Genomic DNA, 6067 nt, shown 5'->3' with positions numbered 1-6067 from the left:
TAATAGATGACGGCTTTTCCAGGAGTTGGTCCGCAGCTTCATATTTAGTTACCTAATACCACTGAATATGAATAAAACTTGCTGAGTGGACAAAGAGTGAGTGCTCTAATTGGGTATTTGAAAGATATACTGTTAGTCTTGTTTATGCATTTTCCGAATTGGAAGGACTCGCTAATTCTGTCCTTAATTATGTACTTTTTGCCCTTTCTTTTTTTTTGTGCACATACACTAACGCACTAATTCACGACGTTTGAGATGTGTCTTCTCAGTTTCAGTACAGTGAAGTACTAAAACAAGTAAGTGTGTGTGTGTGTGTGTGTGTATCTCTTCAAACCTATAAACTCAGTAATTCAATCATGCGGCCTTTAGGGGAAATGCTCTATGATTAAGCTGTCCTTATAGAAGCACAACATTGCGGCCCCATTGTTTCAACGCAGTATTTCTTTTTGCGTATTTTTCCAGCTTTGTGGCATCTCGTGCACTGTCTTTCATTTGTACTGACACAGTATGAACCCTTTCATTGACCTCCAGCTCTATTGTTGTGGGACTCACTTGTCTGTGGCTGAAAAAAATATAATCCTGGCATGATTGTAAATTAGATACATATTTTTTGAAAGACATAGCTACAATATGGAAACTTATTAAAATCAGTTTCTGCAGTGTTTCGAGGTTTTGGTTAACTGCATTTGAATGTTTGCCTGTGTTTGTGGCCAGACAGTGTGGCTGAAGGATACAGCACCCTGGGCAAAATGTTTGTGTCACACTCTTTAAGTTTGCGCTGCTTCAAGAAGCACAAAAAAAAAAGAAGATTTTTAGCATGTGTTTGTCTTACATTGTTGAAGCCATTTCCCCAATACAATTTATTCCACTATAAATCATTTGTCTTGTTTGCCATGGTTTTGCTTTTGTGACGAAACACTGGAAAAAATTCCAGAACCAGAAATGAATGAAAATGTCTCATGTGTGTTTCAGATTTTGATTTGTATTGTTAATGTGTTTATTTTCTGCTTTTATGCAGATCCTTAAAAAACACTCTATACATGCAGAAGTTTTATAGTATTTAAACACAACCTCATTTTTTTTACTTGATAATTTCCTACCTCTCACTGTCAGATGAGAAATTGTTTAATCATTGAAAAAGCCATCCCAGGCCCTCCAGATGTGTGGCGACGAGAAAGCGTTAGGAGCGACAGCACTGATGTTCAAGCTCCAGATGAGAGAGACAAGTAATCCTAAACATGGATGTGGAGAAAAACGGCATGCATCTGTTCATTGTCATCTTGTAGGGATGTTGACTGATGATGCACCTGATCCTCTCCTCTCCTCTTCCAGTTACTTTCAGACTCCGACAGACCTCCCCACCCCTATGCTGAAAACGGGGGAAAATCACAGAAATACACAGCCAGATTATTCACGGTACGCCATTATTGAATATGTGACTAACACACTGAGAATCGCTCTGGTAAATCAGATTAAAAAATGAATTATTTATAAGGACATGGAAAGCCGGTCCGACAGGGTGCAGAGACTGGAAGAATACACCAATATATCCCAAATAACATTACAACTTTGATCATGACACATACTGTAGTTATTCATTTTTATAATGTTCACAAATGTTCCCCTTTTATTCTGATATTGAAATATAGCTCATGGTAAAATTACATGGTAAAAGTGGTTTATTATTTTTGTTCGAATAATATTACCTCTGCTTTCACCGCCTCACCCACACGCGCGGTCTAAAAGACAGTTTGATATATTTTCACGGATGCTATAAAGCCAGATATCAAATCAGTTAAAACCCACTTTTGTTGCTATTTTCGTGTCACCTCTCTCTGGTGCATGAATCGTATAGTGCATCACACTATGATACACATATAGGGAAAGACTGAATCCCTTATTGATAACTCGCAAAACATCAGGCGGGTTGTTTTTCTACTTTACGGTTTCATTGTTTCGTACACTAAATCAAAGCTCTGTTGTTAAGGATGTAAATTTATAAGGTAGGATTTTTGATGATCTGACAAAATTTTAAGAAGAAACAAACAGTGTGACAAAGAGACGAAGATGAAGCTTTTTCTGTGTTAAAGTGTCAGAGCTATTTTAAGAGGAATACAGTGCAGTGTTATTTTTTTGTAACTTCCCTAATACACAGGCCAGGGTGGATGTGGTTTTTAGCACCTCGCTTCATGTGCTTTAAACAGCTCGTCTCTCTTTGGAGTTCTTTTCATTTTTAATTAATCTAAAAGCCTTCTTGTTGTTCCTCTCCAGGAGTTTGAATTTCTGTTGGAAGTGTCTGCTGGTTGTTTCAATTTCACTCACCCCTTAAACCACCTTCTGTGGCTGAGTGAGCGCTTACACCGTCACCAGGAGAAACGCTTCACCCTTTTCCTGTCCGTGTTTTTCCCCAAACAGTTTTGGCTTCAGTGGTAGATTCGGTCGGTGTTTCCATCTCAGTCTCTCTGTTGCTCTCTTTCTGTGCTTTGACAAGCAGCCAATGTGCTGACACCGGGAAGCGTTTAAGCGTGCAGCGATGTGCCAGAGTCGTCCTTGTCTAAGTGATTACTCTTTTATCTGATCCTTAGCTCTGATGTTACGGTCAAATATTTTTCCACTCACTTAGCTCTTTTTTTCCTTTTCTCTCTCGATCCCATTTTCTTTATTCCTCCTCCTACAACTCCAAGTCGCACATACTGTATACATATACATATACACCTGGACTCCAGTGGCAGGTGTGGTGCTTGAGTCCCGCAGGCTGCCACAGGTGAATGTGGGTGAAGAAGGTTATGTCAACACCTCTAGCCCCCTTGACACCCGTCTCTCCACTCTCTTATGGGTCAAACCACACATTTGGCAGGAGGCAGGGGATTGCCAGGGAGTTTCCACTTTGAACAGAGATGAGGTATAGAAATAATTCACATCTGGAAATAACCCTCTCCTCTGTTTCCTTAAGACTTCGCCACTTCCCTTTTGCCTTTTTGACCTTTTCTAGCTAACATAGGTGTCAGTAGTTTCACATTTACTACTCCCTGAGATCATCATCTCCACATTGCGGGAATTTAAGAGTTGACATGCTAATTTTTTCCTTTTGCTTCAACCTAGCATTAAACAGTGACTGTTAATAGAATAGTGACACCATCAATGTTTGGATTTCTTGTTTAGAAGTTTTTTTATTTTATTTTTTAACCTATGCAGGTTTATCTGCCACCAGCTACCAAACCTCAGAAAAGTAGGGCTCGATTGCACAACCAAAACAGGAAGACAACAGCACTGATTTATGTTTTTACATTGCTCATGTAAAAAGACAATGAGACGGCACAATGAAACTTTACCTGAGCAAAGGAGAACACTCGTTATCAGAGGAAGGCAAAACAGGATGAAGAGGGAAGTGGATAGAAGCAAAACATAAAACAACAGAAGCTTCGGATTTAAACGAGATATTCATATCAGTAAGTAACATAACCTTCCTTTTTATTCTAATACAACATCAGTGCTTTAAAATTGGCATTAAAAAAAATCTAGTTATTTATCCTACTGTGATCACAGATTTCTTTATTTTATAAAATGTCTTAATTATTTTTGGAGCTTCCAGTTATTTTCACTAGTTGTGCTACTCTTTTCATTCACTGAACAATCTGGATGTTGTTGGCTTTGAATGGAAATGGATGCCCCCGATGGCATCGGGAGCATGCTGAAAGCCACATGGGTATAATGTTTGCAACAAAGCTCAAAGCTAATATTCATATCCATAGGTGTGTGATAAGAGTGGGAGGAAGAGGGGAAAGATGGGAAGGATGAAGGAGTAGTCGCATCAGCAGAAAGTTGTTGTTCTGTGGCCCGGAGACTCTATTTAAAGTGGGGTCTAGGGGTAGCGGGTGCTAAGGAGGGGGAAATTTGGAGATAGTCTTGGAGTGTGGAGTGGTCCGCAGCCTGGAGAAAGGTAGGTGGGATGAAGGAGAGAGTATGGGTGGTGGGAAGTTAGGAGAACCCTGGGCCGAACCCCTCTTTTGTTTTGAGTTCAGATTGAGGTTGGAGTGTTTGTGTGCATTTGGTGACGATCTACGAGGGTACCTTGCTGCGTGGGCGCGAAATGTGTGTGAGTATGCCCTCGCTTGTGTGTCTGTGTGTGTCTGAGGTATTAATCTTCTTTGTCAGTGGAGCCCAGATGCAGGGCCCTTCTAGCAGCACAAGCCCGGACTCAGCAGTCTGCACTGGGCTCTGGGAAGTAGGCATGGGGTGTAAGGCGGGGGGGATGGGGGGAAGGATGTGGATGCTGCTGGCTGTGTTACTAGAGTGGGTTGCTCTGATGAAGAGGGCAAAGGGGACAACACACAGCAGATTAGCTAATGATATTAGCCAGAGTAGACCCTCAGGTAAAACCCAGTGGTCGCAATTAGTGAAGTCTCTCCAAGGTTGCCCTGTGGCCCCTTACACACACCTATACACACACACAGACACACACACAGACACACACACACGCGAGTGATCACTTGCATTAAATACTGACGCAACTCTTGCTCCACATTAGATTATAAACCCCTATTCCCTCTATCATATTCCGTTGCACCTCCGCAATCTACCCTTTAGCCCGCTCCATCTTCTCTCCATTAACATCACTCATGAGCCCCCTTCACTGTTTGCCCACTGTGAGAACAGACGAACTAACATGTTTGCTCTGCAGGAAACGAACGCTCACAATCACTCAATGGGAGCGAAACTGGGACTGCGAGCGAGCCGACTGACTCTGTTCACGAGTATGCTGATACGCACAGTTGCTCAAACAAACGCACACATGCACTACTACTACCACACACACACACACACACACACACATACAGGCTAAAAAACCTCAAAGCAGGGGGTATGGAGATTGACGTAACAAGCTGATAAACCTCTTTCTCCCGTTAAGTTGCCAGGACAGCACTGAGAGGAAAGGTGTTGGTATCTGTTGGTGATGAAAGATATTAATGTACTAACAAAACAAAGTTGATTTCATCCATAGGGAATGCTGAGAACAACACATACTGATGATCATGCTTGTGATCAATCACAAACTCATTTAAAAAAATAACTCAATGGATTCAACTTACTACACCGAGAAGTAGATCAGCTTTAAGCCACTAATAAGTAAGGATTGCACGACAGCATATGCAGAGTTCATTTATGAGATCAAGCAGCTGATTAGTCAACTGATAAAACAAATCAAATCAAATTAGATAAATATTCATTACAGCTTCTCAAATGGGAGATTTTGTGGCCTTTTAAAATATTTTTCATTCTTCCACAAAAACAGTACAATTTCAGGTTGCATTAGAAGAGTGGTTCTCAAACTTTTTCCAGTTTTCCTACTCCAAGAAAAATTTCTGCCTGAAGCACCACAATTTTTAATCAATAAAAAGAGGCCAATTTAAATTTTAGTAAAAAGAAAAATGACCATTATGGAATTAACAGTTTCTATTTTTTTCTGTTAAAAAGCGAGACCTGCAAAAACACAGCATTAGCTTTTGGGATATCATAGTAGATATTTTCACTTTTACCCCTCAGCCGTGAAAGGCTGATGGGGTATTGTCACCGTGCCGGGTGGGCTAGCAGTGTGGACACCCAACTTTGTGAAAGTGCTAACTTGAGAACGAGACTGACTGACTTTTCACTTTCCTCTATTTATAATACTTGTATATATATATGTATTTATCTATATATATATATATATATATATATATATATATATGTATACATATATATATATATATATATATACATATATATATATATATATATATATATATATATATATATATATATATATATATATATATGTATACATATATATATATATATATATATATGTATACATATATATATATATATATATATATATATATATACATATATATATACATATATATATATATATATATATGTATATACATATATATATGTATATATGTATATATATATATATATGTGTGTATGTGTGTGTGTGTGTGTGTGTGTTTATTATATCATTAGTAATATTTGTGATTATTGTCCAGGTAATTTTCTATTTATTTAAATGAAGATGGCGCCG

Source organism: Diplotaxodon limnothrissa, linkage group LG20, assembly GCF_057381915.1.
Source record: "Diplotaxodon limnothrissa isolate DT_005_m linkage group LG20, D_limnothrissa_male_GT1.1, whole genome shotgun sequence".
Taxonomy (NCBI): Eukaryota; Metazoa; Chordata; class Actinopteri; order Cichliformes; family Cichlidae; genus Diplotaxodon; species Diplotaxodon limnothrissa.
Note: the sequence above shows the minus strand (reverse complement) of the source record.